The sequence below is a fragment of the Helianthus annuus genome, chromosome 8, assembly GCF_002127325.2.
Source record: "Helianthus annuus cultivar XRQ/B chromosome 8, HanXRQr2.0-SUNRISE, whole genome shotgun sequence".
In the NCBI taxonomy this organism is placed as follows: domain Eukaryota; kingdom Viridiplantae; phylum Streptophyta; class Magnoliopsida; order Asterales; family Asteraceae; genus Helianthus; species Helianthus annuus.
Window position 1 is genome coordinate 53268933 of NC_035440.2, and position 23364 is coordinate 53292296.

At 40.5% G+C, this 23364-nt stretch overlaps 1 long non-coding RNA gene across 1 annotated transcript; it reads right to left on the reverse strand.

The window, feature by feature from the left end:
- Nucleotides 1-16374: 16374 nt before the first annotated feature.
- LOC110871124 lies at nucleotides 16375-18111 on the reverse strand. Its single transcript, XR_002553495.2, has 3 exons — nucleotides 17686-18111; nucleotides 16780-16834; nucleotides 16375-16691 (listed from the first exon to the last, which is right to left on the reverse strand). It is a non-coding gene; the product is annotated as an uncharacterized LOC110871124 (long non-coding RNA).
- Nucleotides 18112-23364: the final 5253 nt, after the last annotated feature.

A 23364-nucleotide genomic window follows, 5' to 3' on the forward strand; every position in this document is an offset into this window, starting at 1 on the left:
GTATCCTCCGCATCTGCCACAATGTCAAGTAAGTATCTTTATTTAAAAAGCAGTTCTATGTAAGATTTTTTATTAGTTAGGGTACTTATCTTGTTTTGATTGTGTAGGCGCTGGGAAATCTGTCAAGTCCGCCTCCAAGTTTGGTATTGATGAACTCGCCAATGTCAAGTCTTCAAGGAAGAAGACCCCTGCTGCTAGTCCCTCTGCTTCAGCCTCTAAAGCTCCTATTAGGGGTAAGGGAAAGAAGAGAAAGGCTTCTGAGGATCTTCAAGGATTTCCCCTGCTCCGCCAGCAGTTTCTTGATTACGTTAATGAAGTAAGAATCATTGCCCCTGTTGGTTATCCTACTTGAATATCCTGCTTGAATATCCTGCCTGTATATCCTGCTTCTTTGAGGATCACTTGGTCCTGAACTTACCTTTTTCCCTTTCTGCAGAAACTTGCTGAAATAGAAACCTACCTTGGCCACGTCGAGGATCAGGATCGCCAAATCGCCGACCTCCAACAAATGGGCGTGTTGAAGGATCTCAAGATAGCTGATCTTGAGAAGGAACTCCGGGCTACAAAGGATGAAGATGCTCAAATGCTGGTCAACATGGATGGTGAGAAGCAGGAGATTACCCAGGATGCCAAGGTCTCTGCCGCAATAGCTATGTATAAGATACAACTGCAGATGGCTGCGAAGGCTCAGGATCCTGCCTTTGATAAAAGCTCATGGGACGTGGAGGGTTGGAAGGCAAGATTGGCAGAGCTGGAGGATGAGGACGAAGCTGAGGAGATCCCAATGCTGGAAGGTGGTGAGGCTGGCAAGGATCAGGATGGAGCAGCAAAGGTTTGAGCTGCAGGATTGGGCGATGATGGATATTTCGAGACTAGGCCGGAGCCCAATTTTTTAAGTTTGGTAGTGGTTTTTGTGGTTGTTGATGTTTTGAAACAATTTATGGTCTGTAACTTAAACAATAGTTTTTAGGGTTAAGGATCATAGATCCTTTGAACAATAGGTAGGATCGCAAATGGTGGAGGGATCCTCTGTTTGGGGGATGAAGCCTTTGTGATCCTGCCGCTTTTAATTTCCTGCACCTGCTATGACCGCATAGACAATGGACACCCTTTGCCAACCCATGTGGACGGGCCACGTTTTGCTGGTAGAAACGTGGGTTGGCAATTTTGACAACTTTGAAGGGTTTAAAATCCTTTGTTAATAAAATAACTCTAATCTTTTTTGGCTTATCTCGTGTTGTTATCCTTTATTTATCCTCTTGTTGTCCAATTATTTTAGAAACATATTTGTCAAAGTGACAAAAGCTGAGCAAATCATGTTTAAGAAATTTAGGATATGATCCTAGATCAAATATCCTATCATTGAAAATTTTCAGAAATAGTTTATGATCGAGGATCATAGGTTTAGTTGTCAAAGTGTAAGGGTTATTCAAAATAACAAGTATAATCAAAATAGTCAAGGATCATACCTGAGAATCCAAGTTAGGATCCTAACCTTTAATCAAGATAACCATAAGTGAAATTTTAACGGATAATAAGGATTAAGGATCCATATTTGTTTAACTTCGAAAACCTGGAAAATGGAACATAACTTGGGGCTAAGCCAATATAAAAGATAAATTAATAGCTGGGGACATGCCCAAAGGATAACTGGGGACAAGCCCAAAGGATCACTGGGGACAAGCCCAAAGGATAACTGGGGACAAGCCCAAGGATCGTATGTAAACTGGAGTATGGCCCTTACTAGCGACTATCCAAACTTGGTGACATGAAAATGTCAAAACCTTAGCTAACGTGAAAACGTTAGAAACCTTAGGAACGGATGTATGGTACGTCTACCATTATACGTAGGATCCCGGGTATAGCCAGTACGATGAGGTTGTCAGCCCCGAAAGTGGGTACTGGTCCCAAAGACGTGAACTATACCAGGATCATCATGCGCTACTGGCGAAACTGGGGACAAGCCCAAGGATAACTGGGGTTGGACCCAAGGATCTGAGGTGCGTTTGAAGATCTTTAACGATATGCTGAGGATACCTGGGCTATCATAACACAAATTCTCGTGAGAAGAGGATGAAGGATGCAAGATCCTTATCCTTAGGTAAAAATAAGGAAACGGAAAAATTTTGAGATAAGGACTTTACCAGAGTAAGGATCACTGATATCGCCGGGATCCTTCGAGGATGCTTCCAATGTAAGGATCATATGCTTGGAGGATCCTGTTCACATGAAATACTTCTTTAAGTGAATAGCATTCCAGGCTCTTGGTAACAAATTTCCTTCCAAGGTTAGCAATCTGTATGCCCCCTTTCCTGCTTCGGCTTCAATCAAGTAAGGGCCTTCCCATTTTGGTGCCAATTTTCCATCAGCAGGATTGATGGTGTTTTGGAATGCTTTTCTCAACACCATATCCCCGACTTGGAACTTCCTTATCCTGACATTTTTGTTGTAGGCACCAGCCATTCTTTGTTGGTAGCTTGCCATCCTTATCCTAGCCAGATCCCTGATTTCCTCAATAGTATCCAAGTCTTGAGCTAGGTTTGCAGCATTTTCTTCAGGATCACGAGTACTTGTTCTAGCAGTTGGAATCACCATTTCTGTTGGGATCACTGCTTCTGCCCCAAATACTAAAGAGAAGGGTGTTTGACCAGTGGCATTCTTGGGAGTTGTCCTATCAGCCCACAGCACATAAGGCAATTCCTCTGCCCATTTCCCCTTCTTGGATCCCAATTTCTTCTTCAGGTTGTTGATGATGATCTTGTTGGATGATTCTGCTTGACCATTGGCTTGTGGATGGACTGGTGTTGACGTTATCATCTTAATTCCCCAACTGTCACAAAAGTTAGTGGTTCTGCTCCCAATGAATTGGGAACCATTATCACATATAATTTCAGAGGGAATGCCAAATCTGGTTATAATGTTTCTCTTAATAAAGGATATAACTTCCTTTTCTCTGACTTGAGCAAAAGCTTCAGCTTCTATCCACTTGGAGAAGTAGTCGGTCATGGCAAGCATAAATACTTTTCCACCAGGTGCTTTAGGGAGCTTGCCAACTATATCCATCCCCCATCTCATGAATGGCCAAGAGGATGGTATTGGATGCAAAAAATCAGCTGGCTGATGAAGGATATTGTTGTGTCTTTGACAAGGATCACATTTCTTAGCATATTCTACAGCATCCCTTTTCATAGTTGGCCAGTAGTATCCTGTTCTAAGGATCCTTGAGAACAATGCCCTGCCCCCAGTGTGGTTTCCACAATCTCCTTCATGGAAGTCTCTCAATACTTCTTGAATTTCAGGATCCTCGATACATCTTAAATATGGTCCTGCAAGAGATCGTTTATATAGCATATTATTTAAGATTGTGAATTGAGATACCTTAATCCTGAAAGCTTTAGGATTTTCTCCCATAGGAATCTCCCCGTGTTGCAAGTGTCTCATAATTGGTGAGATCCATGATCCTGAATAAGATTGAGCTTCTTCACTAGGGATCACTGCAGTATCCTCTTCTATTTCCATGGCCACCTGATTTTCAATAGCAGGAGCCAGGATATGGATGATGGGGATACTTATATCTTCTGGAATCTTCAAGGATGATCCTAGGTTGGCCAATGCATCAGCTTCTGTGTTTTCCTCCCTTGGTACCTGTGTTAAGCTGAAAGAGACAAAAGAGAGTGCCAATTCTTTGACTATCTCTAAATATTTGGTTAGTTTTTCACCTTTAACAGCATAGGATCCATTAAAGTGATTGGTGATCAATAATGAGTCTACATATACTTTAAGATATTTCACCCCCCATATCCTTAGCAATTTGCAAGCCAGCAATTAAGGCTTCATATTCAGCCTCATTGTTAGTTGCTTGGAACTCACAGGCTATGGAGTGGGGTATTATGTCCCCCTGTGGCGATTTTAGTAGTATCCGGAGCCCTGTGCCCTTGACATTTGAGGATCCATCAGTGTGTAGTATCCAAGGATCCTTGGTCTCATCCAGCTGCTGGACTTCCAATTCTGCTTCCTTTTGTAGATCACTACTGAAATCAGCCACAAAGTCAGCTAGTGCTTGGGATTTAATGGCTGTTCTAGGCTCATATCTTATATCATGGGCACTAAGCTTTACTGCCCACTTAGCCATTCTTCCGGACATCTCTGGTTTCCTGAGGACATTCTTGATTGGAAAATTAGTTCTAACAACAATAGTGTGGGTATCAAAATAATGTCTTAACTTAGTTGATGCCATAATTAATGCAAGAATAAGTTTTTCAAGGTGTGAGTACCTGGATTCGGCATCAAGTAAACTCTTACTTACATAGTAGATAGGATGTTGTGTACCTTCGTGATCCTTAACAAGGACTGCACTTACAGCGGTTGAGGATACCGCCAGATACAAGGATAACACATCTCCTTTTCCGGGTTTCATTAATGCTGGTGCTGAGGACATATATTCTTTAAGGGCTTGTAAAGCATTCTCATGCTTTTCAGTCCATTCAAATTTTTTGTTTTTCCTTAGGATATCATAAAATTCTTTACATCTTTCTGAGGATTTTGATATGAACCTGTTTAGAGCTGCTATCCTGCCTGTTAGCCTTTGCACATCCTTAGCATTGGCAGGGGACTAGATATTCACTAGTGCTTTAATTTGCTCCGGGCTTGCTTCGATGCCCCTCTGAGTTACCATATATCCTAGAAATTTACCTGCTTTAACACCAAAGTGGCATTTTGAAGGATTAAGCTTCATGTTATAATTATCAAGGATATCAAATGCTTCCTCCAAGTCCCTTAGGTGATCCCCAGCCTTCTTTGACTTGACTACCATATCATCTATGTATACTTCCATAGTTTGTCCTATTTGATCTTTGAACATCATATTCACCAGCCTTTGATATGTTGCACCTGCATTTCTTAGTCCAAAAGGCATGGCAATATAACAATATAAACCGGTTGGGGTCATAAAGGCTGTATCCTCTTGGTCAGATGGTTCCATCTGAATTTGTTGGAATCCAGATGATGCATCCATAAAGGTCAACAGTTCATGCCCCGTCGTTGCATCCACCATGGAGTCAATGTGGGGTAGTGGGAAAGGATCCTTGGGACATGCCTTATTCAGATCAGTGAAATCGACACATACCCTCCACTTTCCGTTTTTCTTTTGGACAACAACCACATTGGCTAACCATTTTGGATATTTTACCTCTCTGATCATACCTGCTCGAAGTAGTCTCTCTACTTCTTCTTGGATAATGGCATTCCTTTCTAGTGCAAACTTCCTCCTTTTTTGATGGATTGGTTTGATAGACCTGTCAATGCCAAGTTTATGAGTGATAATATCCTTAGATATACCTATCATATCTTCATGTTTCCATGCAAAGGTAGATTTTCTTCTTTTGAGGAAGGATATTATGTCTTCTTTCATCTTGCCAAGGATCCCTGATCCGATATAGATTTTTGATTCAGGATTACTAGGATCCAAGAGGATTTCGTCCACATCTTGTTCCCTTGCCTCCAAGACATTCCTTGGAGGAATCTGTAATTGCTATTGTTTCCTTGGCTTCGAGGTTGGCTTCATGGATGAGGTATAACAATCCTTAGCCTCCTGCTGATCACTGTCGATCTTGATTATCCCCCATGGGCTAGGGAGTTTCACACATTGATGGTAGGTGGATGGGACTGCTTTCATGTCATGTATCCAGGGCCTGCCAAGGATAACATTGCAACAAGATAAACAGTCAATAACACAAAATTTTTGATAATTATGTAATCCTTCCACGTAGATTGGGAGTTTGATGTCCCCTAGAGTTTTCTTCGTTTCTCCACTGAATCCCACAAGCACGGAGGATCTTGGTGTGATGTCTGATTCTGGGATACCCATTTTCTTTAGAACATCAAGCTGGATAATGTTTACTGAGCTTCCTCCGTCGATAAGGATCCTGCGGACAAAATGGTTAGAAATAAAGAGAGTAATAACTAAACTATCATGATGAGGATCCTGGATGTTAATGCGATCATCCTCATCAAACGTTATCGTCTTTCCTTCCGAGACACTTGATGTTCGAATAGGTCTTTCTCCATTATCCATTTTTGCTTCCTTTGCATGCCTTTTGGCTGCCGAGAAGGATGTACCACAAATATCTGATCCTCCGGAAATAAAGTTGATCACTTGTGCATTCGCCGGAGGGGCTGGAGCCTTTTCAGGGATCCTTTCAGGATCCTGAGTTCTTTGCTTTTTTCTTCCCAACAATTCTTTTAGATGCCCCTTGCTTAACAGATATCCAATTTCTTTTCTTAATGCTATGCATTCTTCAGTTAGATGCCCGAAATCCTCATGGTATGCACACCACTTTGACTTGTCTTTAGTCCCGGATGGTTTGTCATTCTTTCTGGGCCATCTGGCTTTTTCTCCTAGATTCTGCATTGCAAGGATTAGTTCATGATTGTCAACAGAAAAACAATATTCAGAAATCGGAGGATAATCCTCGTCATCCTCTTCTTGGTCAACAGCATGCACGTTCTGGTTGTCATTTCTATGGTAGGATTTGAACTTATTGTTCTTGAAAGAGGATCCTTGTTTTTCCTGTTTTGAGGATCCTACTTGCCTCTCCTGGATCCTCTTGTCATCCTCTAGCCGGATGAACCTGAGTGCCCGAGTTCTTACTTCATCTAGGTTCCTGCATGGTGTCATAACAAGATCATCATAGAACAATGAATCCTTAAGCAGTCCCATTTTGAAGGCCTCAACAGCCGTGGCCATATCCAAGTTGGGAATGTCCAAGGATTCTTTACTGAATTTAGTTATATAATCCCTTAATGATTCATTATGACTTTGAGTTACCCTATATAAATCACTAGTTAATCTTTCAAATTTTCTACTACAAGAGAATTGGTTATTGAATAAATTAACTAAATTAGCAAATGAAGTGATAGAGTAAGGGGGAAGACTTAGCAGCCATTTAAGAGCTGATCCAGTAAGGGTGGATCCAAATCCTTTACATGGGCATGCTTCCTTTAACTTTTCTGGGATTGGATTGATCTCCATCCTCTCCCTGTATTGTGCTATGTGCTCCTCAGGATCCGTTGTACCATCATACATCTTCATAGTAGGGATATGGAACCTTTTGGGTACCTCTGCATCACAAATTGGTGGTGCAAAACGAGATACCTTATGGCTTCCATCTGCAATCTCCGGGATAGGCTTGACTACCCCTGGAACACTTGAGATCATATCCTTCAGCTTCTGTAACTCCCTGGCCATAGCATGATTGATACCTGTATCCTGCACGAATCCATGGTTAGTGGTAAGATAATTATTTAAGGTGTTACCTCCCATCGGGTTCAAGTTAGGAACATTGGGTGTGAATCCATATAGCTGGGATTCTGGGATAATGGATGGACCAGTGGAAGCAATGGTCTGCATTGGAATAAAATCTCCTTGATGGACATCTAGGCTTCCTGTTTGCAAATTCTTCAAGGATCCTGCTATCTGTAGGGATTCTTGAATCTGGGATGATCCTGGAACAAAGGAGGATCCTTGAACCTGGGATGTTCTCGGAACGAAGGAGGATCCTTGAACCTGGGATGATCCTGGGACTGAGGAGGATCCAAAGCTCATGAAGGATCCCAAATGCTAGGCGTAGGATCCCGCCGGTTGGAAATATGATCCTGATGCCTGAGTCATTGTTGCTGGGCTGAAATGCACTCCTCTTGATCCACCCATATATTGAATGTCTGGGACCTCTGATGGCTGAGAAGTAATCATTGGAGTATCAAAATTCAAAGATTTGGGCATTAGTGGGGAATGATCCTCTGCCGTTTTCTTTTGCCTTTTGAGATCTCCGATTTCTCTGAGGATCCTGTCATTAGTTTCATCCTGCTGCTGCATACGATCCCTCATCTGCAAAATCAAAGTAAATATATCACTAGTACTGGGAACAGAAGAAGTTAGAGCAGAAGATGATGGTTTAGAGGAGATAGAAGTTGGTCAAAAATCACACAAGGATAATGCAACCAAACTCTAAGTAAACGGGGAATGATGCTTGGTTTGTAGAAAAAGTAAAGGATCACTTCAGTAAGAAATATGCAAGTGACACAAGGATTTATACGAGGAAAAAGCCCTTGATCAATGTATGATCTCCGGCATAAAAAACCTCGGGTGATGGCAACTACCGATCACCAAACTTCAATATCAGAAAAATGGTTACAACTTCGGATGATAATGAGCTGAGTACAAGGATCACTATAGTTTCGAGTGTCTAAGCGTGTGAGAATTGTGTTGTGTGTCTTCCGAATGGGGAAGAATGTTATATATACAAGTGTGAGTGGCCTATTTTAGGTAAACAAACTAATAATCAGCTCATTACCCCTTTAGAAATAAAAGTAAATCTAGCCTAAATTATCGCCCTTAAATCATGCCAAGTTTCCATATCCTTCACAACGTTCATCTCTGATTAAGCATATGCCAAAGTTGTAAAGACGCGTCCCTTGATTGTGATGCTAAGAGCGGATCCTGCTAGACATTCCTGCAAAATGACATTAAGTTTAATGAAAGCAACTGTTAGCATGAGGATCCTATGATGGTCCGTGATCCTGATCCTGGAACTCTGCTGAGGATCACTATCTGCCAAAGAAACAAGGATCACTGGTTAGGATCACATGTAAGGATCATGTATTATAAAAATCCAGCCCTAACAACAACTTTGAAGGGTTTTAAACCTTTGTTAATAAAATAACTCTAATCTTTTTGGCTTATCTTGTGTTGTTATCCTTTTAATTTCCAATTGTTTTGATATATATTTGTCTGAGTGAGAAAAGTTAAGCAAATTATGTTTAAGAAATTTAGGATATGATCCAGGATCAAGTATCCTATAGTTGAAAACTTCCGAAAAGTAATTCCTTTTAAGGATCATAGGTTCAGTTGTCAAGGTCTAAGGGTTATTTGAATGAATAATGAATGAAATTAAAAATAGTTAATGATCATACCTGAGGATCCTAGTTAGGATCCTAACCTTAAATCAGGATAACCATAAGTAAAACTTTAATGGATAATAAGGATTGAGGATCCTTAATTGTTTAACTTCGAAATCCTGAAAAATAGAATTTAACTTGGGACTAAGCCAATATAAAAGATAAGTTAGTAACTGGGGACAAGCCCAAAGGATAACTGGGGACAAGCCCGAAGGGTAACTGGGGACAAGCCCGAAGGATAACTGGGGACAAGCCCAAGGATCGTATGTAAACTGGAGTATGGCCCTCACTGGCGACTATCCAAACTTAGTGACATGAAAATGCCAAAACCTTAGCTAACGTGAAAACGTTAGAAACCTTGGGAACGGATGTCTGGTACGTCTACCATTATACGTAGGATCCTAGGTATAGCCAGTACGATGGGGTTATCAACCCCTAAAGCGAGTACTGGTCCCAAAGACGTGAACTATACCAGGATCATCGTGCGCTACAGGCGAAAACTGGGGACAAGCAAGGATAACTGGGGACAAGCCCAAATAACTGGGGTTGAACCCAAGGATCTGAGTTGCTTCTGAAGATTGTCGACATTATGCTAAGGATACCTGGACTTATCAGAACTCAAAATCTCATGAGAGAAGGATGAAGGATACATGATCCTTATCCTTAAATAAGAAAATATGTAAATAAGAGTTCGAGCTTAGGACATTACCAGAGTAAGGATCATTGATGCTTCAGGGATCCTTGAAGGATACTTCTAATATAAGGATCATATATGCCAGAAGGATCCTGCTCACATGAAATATTTCTTCAAGTGGACAACATTCCAGGCTCTTGGTAGCAGATTACCTTCCATGGTAAGCAATCTATATGCCCCCTATCCTGCTTCGGCTTCGATCAAATAAGGGTCTTCCCATTTTGGTGCCAATTTCCCATCAGCAGGATTGGTGGTATTTTGGAATGCTTTTCTCAATACCATATCCCCCACTTGGAATTTCCTTATCCTGACATTTTTGTTGTAAGCACCAGCCATTCTTTGTTGGTAGCTAGCCATCCTTATCCTAGCCAGATCCCTGATTTCCTCAATAGTATCCGAGTCTTGAGCCAGGTTTGCATCATTCTCCTCAGGATCACGGGTACTTGTTCTAGCAGTTGTTACCATCATTTCTGTTGGGATCACTGATTCTGCCCCAAATACCAAAGAGAAGGGTGTTTGACCAGTAGCATTCTTGGGAGTTGTCCTATCAGCCCAAAGCACATAAGGCAATTCCTCTGCCCATTTCCCCTTCTTGGATCCAAGTTTCTTCTTCAGATTGTTGATGATGATCTTGTTGGATGATTCTGCTTGACCATTGGCTTGTGGGTGGACTGGTGTTGATGTTATCATCTTAATCCCCCAACTGTCACAAAAGTTAGTAGTCCTGCTCCCAATAAATTGGGAACCATTATCACATACAATTTCGGAAGGAATGCCAAATCTAGTTATAATGTTTCTCTTAATAAAGGATATAACTTCCTTCTCTCTGACTTGGGCAAAAGCTTCAGCCTCTATCCACTTGGAGAAGTAGTCAGTCATAGCAAGCATGAATACTTTTCCACCAGGTGCCTTAGGGAGCTTGCCAACTATATCCATCCCCTATCTCATAAATGGCCAAGAGGATGGTATAGGATGTAGAAATTCAGCCGACTGATGAAGGATATTGCTGTGTCTTTGACAAGGATCACACTTCTTAGCATACTCCACAGCATCCCTTTTCATAGTTGGCCAGTAATATCCTCTCCTTAAGATCGTTGAGAACAACGCCCTGCCCCCAGTGTGGTTTCCGCAATCTCCTTCATGGAAATCTTTTAACACTTCTTGAACTTCAGGATCCTCGATACATCTTAAATATGGTCCTGCAAGAGATCGCTTATACAGTATGTTATTTAGGATTGTGAATTGAGATACCTTAATCCTGAAAGCCCTAGGATTCTCTCCCATAGGAATCTCTCCGTGTTGTAAGTATCTCATGATTGGTGAGATCCATGATCCTGAACAAGATTGAGTATCCTCACTAGGGATCATTGCAGAATCCTCTTCCATTTCCATGGCCACCTGATTTTCAATAGCAGGAGCCAAGATATGGATGATGGGGATACTTATATCCTCTGGGATCTTCAAAGATGATCCTCGATTGGCCAATGCATCAGCTTCTGTATTTTCCTCCCTTGGTACCTGTGTCAAACTGAAGGAAACAAAGGAGAGTGCCAATTCTTTGACTATCTCTAAATATTTGGTTAGTTTTTCACCTTTAACAGCATAGGATCCATTAAAGTGATTAGTGATTAACAATGAATCCACGTATACCTCCAGATACCTGATCCCCATATGCTTACCAATTTGCAAGCCAGCGATTAAGGCTTCATATTCAGCCTCATTATTAGTGGCTTGGAACTCACAAGCTATGGAATGGGGTATTATGTCCCCCTGTGGCGATTTTAGTAGTATACCAAGCCCCGTGCCTTTAACATTTGAGGATCCGTCAGTATGTAGTATCCAAGGATCCTTGGTTTCATCCAGCTGTTGGACTTCCAATTCGGCTTCCTTTTGTAAATCACTACTGAAATCAGCCACAAAGTCGGCAAATGCTTGGGATTTGATGGCTGTTCTAGGCTCATATCTTATATCATGGGCACTAAGCTTTACTGCCCACTTAGCCATTCTTCCGGACATCTCTGATTTCCAGAGGACATTCTTAATTGGAAAATTAGTTCTAACAACAATAACATGGGTTTCAAAATAATGTCTTAGTTTAGTAGATTCCATAATCAGTGCAAGAATAAGTTTTTCAAGGTGTGAATACCTGGATTCAGCATCAAGTAAACTCTTACTTACATAATAGACAGGATATTGTGTACCTTCATGATCCTTAACAAGGACTGCACTTACTGCTTTTGAGGATACCGCAAGGTATAAGGATAACACATCTCCTTTTTCTGGTTTCATCAATGCTGGGGTTGAGGACATGTATTCTTTTAGGGCTTGTAAAGCATTCTCATGCTTTTCAGTCCATTCGAATTTCTTGTTCTTTCTTAGGATATCATAGAATTCTTTACACTTTTCTGAGGATTTGGATATGAATCTGTTTAGAGCTGCTATCCTGCCTGTTAGCCTTTGCACATCCTTAGCGTTGGCAGGGGATTTGATATTCACCAATGCTTTGATTTGTTTCGGGCTTGCTTCAATGCCCCTCTGGGTTGCCATATATCCTAAGAATTTACCTGCTTTAACACCAAAGTGACATTTTGAAGGATTAAGCTTCATGTTATAATTATCAAGGATATCAAATGCTTCCTCCAAGTCCCTTAGGTGATCCTCGGCTTTTTTGGATTTCACCACCATATCGTCTATGTACACTTCCATAGTTTGTCCAATTTGATCTTTGAACATCATATTCACCGGCCTTTGATATGTTGCACCTGCATTTCTTAATCCAAATGGCATAGCAATATAACAATATAAACCGGTTGGGGTCATAAAAGCCGTATCCTCTTGGTCAGATGGTTCCATCTGAATTTGTTGGAATCCAGATGATGCATCCATAAAGGTTAACAGTTCATGACCCGCCGTTGCATCCACCATGGAGTCAATGTGGGGTAATGGGAAAGGATCCTTGGGACATGCCTTATTCAAATCAGTGAAATCGACACATACCCTCCACTTTCCATTTTTCTTTTGAACGACAACCACATTAGCCAGCCATTTCGGATACTTCACTTCTCTAATCATACATGCTCGTAGTAATCTTTCTACCTCTTCCTGGATAATGGCATTTCTTTCTGGTGCAAACTTCCTCCTTTTTTGATGGATCGGTTTAATTGACTTGTCAATGCCAAGTTTATGAGTGATAATATCCTTAGATATACCTTTCATATCTTCATGTTTCCATGCAAAGGTAGATTTTCTTCTTTTGAGGAAGGATACTATGTCTTCTTTCATTTTATCAAGGATCCCTGATCCGATGTAGATTTTGGATTCAGGATCATCAGGATCCAAGAGGATTTCGTCCACATCCTGCTCTCTTGCCTCCAAGACATCCCTTGGAGGATACTTTAATTGCTATTGCTCCCTTGATTTCGAGGCTGGTTTCATTGATAAGGTGTAACAATGCTTAGCCTCCTGCTGATCACTGTCGATCTTGATTATTCCCCATGGGCTAGGGAGCTTCACACACTGATGGTAGGTGGATGGGACTGCCTTCATATCGTGTATCCAGGGCCAGCCAAGGATAACATTGCAGCAAGACAAACAGTCAATAACACAAAATTTTTGATAATTATGTAATCCTTCCACATAAATTGGGAGTTTGATGTCCCCCAGGGTTTTCTTAGTTTCGCCACTAAATCCTACAAGCACGGAGGATCTTGGTGTGTTATCTGATTCAGGGATACCCATTTTCTTCAGAACATCAAGCTGGATAATGTTTACTGAGCTTCCTCCGTCAATAAGGATCCTGCGGACAAAGTGGTTAGAAATAAAAAGAGTAATAACTAAACTATCATGATGAGGATCCTGGGTGTCAACTCGATCATCCTCATCAAAGGTTATAATTTTTTCTTCCGAGACACTCGATGTTCGTATAGGTCTTTCTCTGTTATCCATTTTAGCTTCCTTTGCATGCCTTTTAGCTGCTGAGAAGGATGTACCACAGATGTCTGATCCTCCAGAAATAAAGTTGATCACTTGTGCATCTGCCGGAGGAGCTGGAGCTCTTTCAGGGATCCTTTCAGGATCCTGAGTCCTTTGCTTTTTTCTTCCCAACAATTCTTTCAAATGCCCCTTACTCAGCAGATATCCAATTTCCTTTCGTAATGCGATGCATTCCTCTGTCAAATGCCCAAAATCCTCATGGTATGCACACCACTATAATTTATCTTTAGCTGCGGCTGGTTTGTCATTTTTTCTAGGGCATCTGGCCTTTTCTCCTAGATTCTGCATTGCAAGGATTAGTTCATGGTTATCAACGGGAAAACAGTATTCAGAAATCGGAGGATAATCTTCATCATCCTCTTCTTGGTCAACAGCATGCACATTCTGGTTGTTAGTTCTGTTATAGGATTTGAATTTGTTGCTTTTGAAAGAGGTTCCTTGCTTTTCTTGTTTTGAGGATCCTACTTGTCTCTCCTGGATCCTCTTGTCATCCTCTAGCCGGATGAACCTGAGTGCCCGAGTTCTTACTTCGACTAGGTTCCTGCATGGTGTCATAAAGATCATCATAGGACAATGAATCCTTAAGCAATCCCATCTTGAAGGCCTCAACAGCTGTGGCCGCATCCAAGTTAGGAATGTCCAAGGATTCTTTACTAAATTTGGTTATATAATCCCTTAATGATTCATTATGACCCTGAGTTATCCTATATAAATCGCTAGTCAATCGTTCAAATTTTCTACTACAAGAAAATTGATTATTAAATAAGTTAACTAAATTAGCGAACGAAGTAATAGAGTAAGGGGGAAGACTTAGCAGCCATTTAAGAGCTGATCCAGTAAGAGTGGATCCAAATCCCTTGCACAGGCATGCTTCCTTTAACCTTTCTGGAATTGGATTGATCTCCATCCTCTCCCTGTATTGTGCTATGTGTTCCTCAGGATCCGTCGTACCATCATACAGCTTCATAGTAGGGATATGGAATCTTTTGGGTATCTCAGCATCACAAATTGGTGGTGCAAAACGAGATACCTTATGGCTTCCGTCTGCAATCTCTGGGATAGGTTTGACTACCCCTGGAACACTTGATATCATATCCTTCAGTTTCTGCAGTTCTCTGGCCATAGCATGGTTGATACCTGTATCCTGCATGAATCCATGGTTAGTGGTAAGAGAATTATTAAAAGTGTTACCTCCCATCGGGTTCAAGTTAGGAACATTGGATGTGAATCCATATTGCTGGGATTCTGGGATGATGGAGGGACCAGTGGAAGCAATGGTCTGCATTGGAATAAAATCTCCTTGATGGACATCTGGACTTCCTGTTTGCAAATTCTTCAAGGATCCTGGTATCTGAAGGGATCCCTGAACATGGGATGATCCTGGAACAAAGGAGGATCCTTGAACCTGGGATGATCCTGGAACGAAGGAGGATCCTTGAACCTAGGATGATCCTGGAACGAAGGAGGATCCTGAGTTCATGAAGGATCCCATATGCTGAGTATAGGATCCTGCCGGTTGGAAATATGATCCTGATGCCTGAGTTATTGCTGCTGGGCCGAAATGCACTCCTTTTAATCCACCCATATGTTGAATGTCTGGGGCCTCTGATGGCTGAGAAGTAATCATCGGAGTATCAAAATTCAAAGATTTGGGCATTAGTGGGGAATGATCTTCTGCCGTTTTCTTTTGCCTTTTGAGATCTCCGATTTCCTTGAGGATCCTGTCATTAGTCTCATCCTGCTGTTGCATACGATCCCTCATCTACAAAATCAAAGTAAATATATCACTAGTACTGGGAGCAGAAGAAGTTAGAGCAGAAGATGAAGGTTTAGAGAAGATAGGAGTTGGTCTCTTCTTTGCATTTTTCTGAGATCCAGTTGGTGGTGGAGGCAAAGGTGGAATGCCATTAGATGAATTGACTGCAGACATCGCTGTGGAGGTATTCTTCAACGATGAAGCCATGCAATACTCCGGAATGATCACCAACAGAAAAACTTTCTTATGAATGAAGCACCAATTGCCCCACGGTGGGCGCCAAACTGTTTTGGTCAAAAATCACACAAAGATAATGCAACTAAACTCTTTGTAAACGGGGAATGATGCTTGGTATGATGAACAAGGATAAGGATCACTTAAATGAAAATTGCACAAGTGACACAAGGATTTATACGAGGAAAAAGCCCTTGATCAATGAATGATCTCCGGCATAAAAAACCTCAGGTGATGGAAACTACCGATCACCAAACTTCAATATAACAAACAATGTTTACAACTTTGGATGGTAACGAGCTAGGTACAAGGATCACTATAGTATCGTATGCTAAAGCGTGTGAGAAATGTGTTGTGTCTTCCGAATGTTCAAGAGTAGGCCTGTCAATGGATGGATATGGATTGGATCATGATCCGATCCATTAATGATCCAACTTAAATGGATCATGATCCGATCCATGATCCAACATAACGGATTGTGATCCGATCCATATCCAAATAATTTTAAATGGATGGATCACTATCCGGATCGATCCATATAAAAAAATATAATAAAAAACCTCTAAAAATAAAAAAAATACAAAAAAATAAAAAATTGTAAAAATTAAAAAAAAATCAAAAAATTATAAAAAATTCTAAAAAATTCTAAAAAAATAAAAAAAAATTAAAAAAATCTAAAAAATAAAAAAAAATCTAAAAAAATTAAAAAAAATCTAAAAAAATTTAAAAAAAAATCTAAAAACAATCTTGGACCTGGTCCGCAACTGTCCAGAACAGCGACAATCCAACCATGATTTACCTACCTAACAACCAATACAATCACTGCCTTTTATCAAAATTCTTATCAAAGTTCTTTAAACTAGAAAAAGTAGATCAAAGATTCTAATCAAATTTAACCATGACCATGAAAGACATGAGTAACTACAAGTTCAAAAGAAAAAAAAAACAAACAAGCAAACTCATGAACACAGTATAGGGAGATATATCATGTGGATTGGGTCTTTTTCTTCTTCTTTGATGCCAAGTCACTTGGTTCGATTTCTATCGACATTCTCTGTCCTACACAAAAAAGATCACATTTTATATCAGAAAATATTGTAAGAATCCGAAGTTATGAGAAAACAAGCACAAGGAAGAAAACATATACCTCCTAGAAAGCTCCTGTGTCTCGTTACTCTCTTCTTCGCCATCACCAACAGCATCTAACAATAAGCGCAATGACCACAGTTAAGATATTCAAATTGCTTGCAACCAAATACTGTATAGAACACATACTAATGGTCAAAGTTAAAGTTTAAAAACGTCGTTTTCTGGTAAAGCAAAATGATGAAGATAACATAAAAAAAGTTTAAAAGTTTAAAAACTCGTTTGCACCCCTATCGTTGACCCCTTTGAATCTACAAATCCTGCAGGTATATGGATCAGTGTGCTAAAAAATACTAATAAAAAATATGCTACTGCAGTACACTTCAGACTTGTCAAGTGGCTAAGCTTAAGCCTTATTTTAGTATGTTCACCCTGTCAAATATAAATTAGATGCTGATGTATGAACTGGAATTGGTATTGAACTCGAAATGAAATCAGTTTGGTGAAAGCGGTTCCAGTTTCATACTGAACCACCGATTTCGATTTGAAACTGGTTTCAAAACCAGCCAGTTTGGGTAAAAGCCGGTTTGGGCCAATAACCAATTTTGTGAATCCCTTAAGTGTAAACCCATGGCTTTAGATTGTTATCATCAGGTATGTTACTTCAAAACGAGCACTGTGTGTGTTAAAAGCAATTAGTTTCTTGAAACAAAACATTAAAAGCAACGTCATTTCTTCAAACAATTACACAACTAAATCAAGAATCAAGAAACAGAGGTAATATATTCACCAAAACCTAAACACAATTTACATCAAATAAAACATCGAATCAACAATTTTAAACCTAACAAAGCATGAAAAAACGAAGGAAATCACGAATTGTAATCGATTACACAACTGAATCTAGAATCAACGAAACATAAGTGAGAAATTTGTTGAATCAGTGTGAGAAGTTGAGAGGACTTACGGTGGTGGTTGTTGCGAGCGGTCGTAATGGCTGCGAACGGTGGTAGTGGCTGCAATTGGGGTCTCCGATGAAACGATGATTGCGGTGGACTGGAGGCCGACGGAGGAGGGACGGAGATGGTGGAGATTGACGATTGCAGACAAGATGAGGTGTGAGATTGACGATTGCAGGTTGAGTGATCGACGATTGCAGGTTGTGAGATCAACGATTGCAGGTTGAGAGAAGGACGATTGCAGACAAGATGAAACCCTAAATGCTATTTTGAGAGAGTGCAGTTCGTTTCTCCTTTTCTTTTAATTAGTAATGGATCGATCCGGATGGATCATGGATCGATCCATATAATTAATTGGATAAATGGATTGATCCATTGGATTAAGTAATGGATTGGTGGATATTTTTTATGATCCAATAAGTGATATAAATGGATCAGATTGGATTGGATATGGATCAATATCCAATCCATTGGCAGGCCTATTCAAGAGTGCCATTTATACAAGTGTGTGTGGTTCTATTTTAGGCATATCACCTAACTACTAGCTCGTTACCCCTTTAGAAATAGAAGTAAATTTAGCCTAATTAATTTCCCTTGAATTGTGCTGAGTTTCCATATTATCCATAACGTCCATTGTTGATTATGCATGTGCGAAATTAGCGTGACAGATTCCTTGTTTACGTTGCTAAGACCAGGTCCAACTCGTAATTCCTGCAAAACAACATTAAATCCAAAAAGAACAATCGTTAGTATGAGGATCCTTAGGATGATCCGTGATCCTGATCCTGGAGCTCTTCTGAGGATCACTATCTGCCAAAGAAACAAGGATCACTTGTTAGGATATCAAGTAAGGATCATAGGTTATAAAAATCCTGCCCTAACACTGATTCCTGCAAGAGTTGGGGAATCAAAATGATCACATCTACACCAGTACATCCTCAAGCGAATCGACAAGCAGAATCCTCAAACAAGATAATTGTCAACAACCTGAAAAAGTGATTGGGAGCCAAAAAAGGAAGATGGGCAGAAGAATTACCCTTTGTTTTATGGGCTGATACAATGACAATAAAAAGTGCAACTAGCCAAACCCCGTTTTCCTTGGTATTTGGAGCGGAAGCGGTGATCCCGACTGAAATGGTGATACCTATGGCAAGATCCAGCTTCCAGGATCCTGAGCAGAATCCTGAAATCCTATGCCAGGAACTGGATACTATTGATGAGACAAGAGATGCAGCCAGGCTAAGGATAGCAGCATATCAACAAAGGATATCTAAAGCATATAACAAGAATATAAGGACTAGAAGGTTCCAGGTTGGAGACTGGGTATTAAGAAAAGCTTTTCAGGATACTACTAATCCTGCTGATGGAAAGCTGGCCCCAAAATGGGAAGGACCCTATGAGATTGAATCAGAATCAGGGAAAGGAGCATACCGACTCAAGAATATGGAGGGGGATATGCTACCAAGATCTTGGAATGCTATACATTTGAAGCTCTATTTCAAGTGAGCTAGGAATTTAATTTCTAACTCAGGATGGTATGAATATTATCTCTTTTAATATGTTTAATATTATTTATTGTTTTGAACCCATTACTGACTTAAGTATCGGAGGGGTGTTAGCCAGGCTAACACCCACCTTAGCTTACAATTGTTTTGCAGAATATGCTTCGGGATATCGCTCCAGGATACACATTCGGGATACTTCGAAAGATTAGAGGATTGGCCCCCCTCTCACGTATAAGGGATCCTGATCCCTTCACAGGTTTAAAGGTATTCACATTTCTCACGAATTGGGTTTAAACACCCCGCTTGGAGCGCAAGTTGTCTAGGGATAGTTCAAGGTGGCGGGACCAGTTCATGTAAAAGTGGCTGACAATTTCGTCATTGTTGGCTATATCATGGACCCTTAAGGTATATGAGGATTGATCACCTTCTCTCACAAAAGGGTATTTTCATACTCTCTAAGGTTTAAAGGTTTTCACCTTTCTAAGTCTTGGAGTTTATACACTCCCGCCTGTAGCGCATGAGAATTTGGGATTTTCCCTAGGATACTTGTGGGTTTACCCCAAGATACTAAGGATTTATCTCCAGAATGTTTTCGGGTTTTACCCAGTAACACAAGAACTGTCTATGCAGTTAAACATGAATCCAAACAATTTTCTAAGTGTTGGAAGATTTCGTGCACAGGGGACATTTCTCCTAAGACGATTATGGGTGGCACAAGGAGTCGGATTTGAACCCAATGCACTAAGACTGGGGACATCTTAGTGGAAGGACTTACAAGAAGGATTAAAATTTGATACTAAGGTTACACTCCACTCCTGGTGTGATCTTTCCTTTGTGAATCTTACACAACTTGTTTGAACTTTTAAAACCATGTTTAAAGTTTAAGTATCCTGATTAGGATATATCTTTAGGATATGTTCTCGAAATATGTTCTCAGGATGTGATTCAGGATATTTGGTTAGAATATTTGGGATATATGACTTGTGTCGAAAACTAAAACCCTAGTCAAACAAGTATTATCAAGATTATCTTTGTAAAACCAACTGTCCTTTTCTCTTTGTGAATTTTTATTTGAACTTTAAGAAATCTTATTAGACAAAAAGTATCCATGGGATATTACTGAGTATACTGATCAAGATATATTCAAAAAATAATGGCACTAATTTTGGATACTTTGCAATGCATAATAAAAACTAAAAGACAACAGCAAGTAAATCGAAAGATGAAATTGTCTGAAATAAGCAATACTAGTTGATAACCGAAGGCTTCATCCTAAAACCTAGGACCCATCCACCTTCGGCTATCAATTCATTCTAATTGTTTATAGGACAAGAAGTAAAGTTGTTTAAACATAAGAATCTTCAACCATCGCATCTTCACCAACATTCGCCTTAGGATCGGCCTGAATATCCTTCTCAGCCTTGTCGCCGGCACCTGATAATTTTTCCACCGCCTTTGGAGATCCTGTAGCTGCAGACTTAACGGGATGTTCTATGGGATGGCCTCCAAGAGTTTTTAGCTGGTCTCCCAGGCATTGACATTCCAAGAAGGACATTCGAAGCCCAGAGCTTTGGCCTCGTGAGCCATTTTTAGCCGAGCCTGCAAGAGAGAGATAACAATAGAACCTTTGAGGCTTTCCCGGTAAGTAGCCATATCCTGCTCGTGTTGGGCATGGAGAGCATCCAGTTGGGGTTGGGCTTTGCGAGTGGCTTTTTTGAGAGCAGCTTGGTGCTCCTGAGTCATGGCCTTGAATTTGTCTTCGTAATGTTGAGTTTTGGCCGCAGCAATCATGCCTTGATCGGAAATGGTAACCTCAACTTTCTTCAGCTTGGACTCGAGTGTTTTGATGAGCCCATAGGATTTTTGATATAAATGAACTAAACGCTCGAGGCCCTGTATCCAGAAGCACAGGTATAATGAAAACTAGAATATAGATTTAACATATATGTGCATGATGTGGAATGGGAATTTATACCTGATTAAGAAAGGAGGTCATAAACCCGCTTGCCTCAATAAACCCATGGTTCTCATAAGGGAATGTGTCAGAGATGGTGGGTGAATCGGTCTCTTTCCTCTTGCTAGAATTTGAACCCCGGGGCTTTGTGGCTGGCGAAGGTTTGGGTATGATGATGGCTTTGGAGCTGCTGGGTTTAGATGAAGCCGTAGCCTTAGGACTGGGTTCCTTGTTGACTTGGACATGGTCGGAATAACTATCCAGCTCCTCAAGATCGAAAACCTCTGGGATCTTGGCTGGTGCTGCATAAAGGGGGAATTCTAAATCCTTGTTACTCTTTCGTTATATTGCATTAATTAATTATATTACAAAGTAACTCTTACCAGACATTTCAGATGATGAATATTGGCTGGAACTTGGGATGTGTGTAGAAAAACTCCTGTCACCTTCTGGTAACTGATAGACTGCTTCGATTCTTTTTCGGATTCTGCAGTAGGAGGAGCTACTTCTTTGAAATTCACTACATAATAGCCAAAATAGGAAATATCAGCGAAAGATAAAGGCTCGGAAGAATCTGAGGATATTTCTAAAAACTTTAAACCCTACCGGTGGTTAACCCCTCCACCGGAAGGTTAACACCCTCATAAATGGAGTCTCGTTTGACGAAGAAGAATTTACGTTGCCATCCGTCCTCATTCTTGGTGGCTTTAAGTATAAGGGGTTTGCTAGAAGTAGAAAAAAGCTAGAACCGACTGGAACCGTGTGATCAGAGGTGATAAGCAATTGGGATATCCTCAATATAGAGGTCAGGGTAATGAAGATTTTTGATTTGGTTGAGTACAACCAGTACTTTCCAAACCATGGGCATGGTCTGTACAAAGGAAATACCAGTGGTTCGGAAGAATTGCATCATGAACTCGGGAAATGGGTACCGAAGACCTACCGAGAAAGGGTATGCCGGGAAGCAGACCCAATCCGCAGAAGAAACGTCCGATCGAATTGATCGATCAAATGGTCTAAAGACCGTGCCATCGGGGAAAGCACCGGAGGCTCTCAGCGCTGCAATGTCCGCGTTATCAAAAGCACAAATCTCCTTCTCGGGATTTTTAAGAAGATTTTGCTGGACAAAGGTCTTGGACGATTCACCGGTTTGAGAAAAAGTTCTAGTGACCATTGCAAGTAAAGGAAAAGAGATTGACAGGAAATGAAGAAGAAGCAAGAAATTACCTGGAGACTCTGTTGATGATATCTTGTTTTCAAACAAAAAGAGAGAAGATATAGGGGCGTAGTAGATATCCATCGAGTGAAAACCGCGTTAGAGGTTACCCATTGCTATCTTGACCGTCATCTCATTTTAATTGCCTCGGTTTACGAGATAAGGTTTTGAAATATATCCGTTGGATTGGTATACCAACAGATATATTTGGGGACAATTGTTATGGGTCATTTTCTGAGTATTTATCCTGATTAATATTCTGCTTTTGATTGTTTACTTGCGATCAGGATACCGGATCAGGATATTGGTAACATCCTGGTACGATATCCTGGTATTGACTGAATTAATCACGTGCAGATTAAGAGTAACAAGTCTCCAACATTCAAGAAGACTTCGTCCCCCCAAGACTCGGGCAAATCAGTTGAAATAGAGACGTTGATCCTGAAAGACCAGGACTGCAACGTTTACTTGGGAATATTCGGAGCATCCCGGTTATTTAGGAAAGTTAGTTGTTTTCGTTTAACTATAAATAGTATGATCGGATCAAGTTAAGGCACTCACTTTCATTCGCACACTTTACTCTCTAGTTATTAGCAATCACTACACACCAACACTTGTAATCAAATCGCGTTGTAACACCTAGTTGATCCGCATCATATCCTGCACTGTATCCTGACATTTGAAGTAATAGAAGAACAAGGCAGCTGCGATTGTCAGCTCCCGAGGTTTTGTGCCGGCGATCTAGATTAATCAAGGGCTTTCCTCGTATACCCTGTGTCACCCTTTACCTTTTTTGCTCATTGTTTGATCATAGATATGACTCTATATCCTGAGCCGTATCCTCAAACTATTTTTTGCAAACAACTTGACTTGAATATTTTCGACACACCTTTCAAGCACACTACCTCACTTAACTAATTTGATCACTTAATTGCTTCTGTAATTTTTTACCAAAACAACGGGTTTTATGCCTTTTAACACACTTGAATGCCACCTATTCAATGCAAGTTGC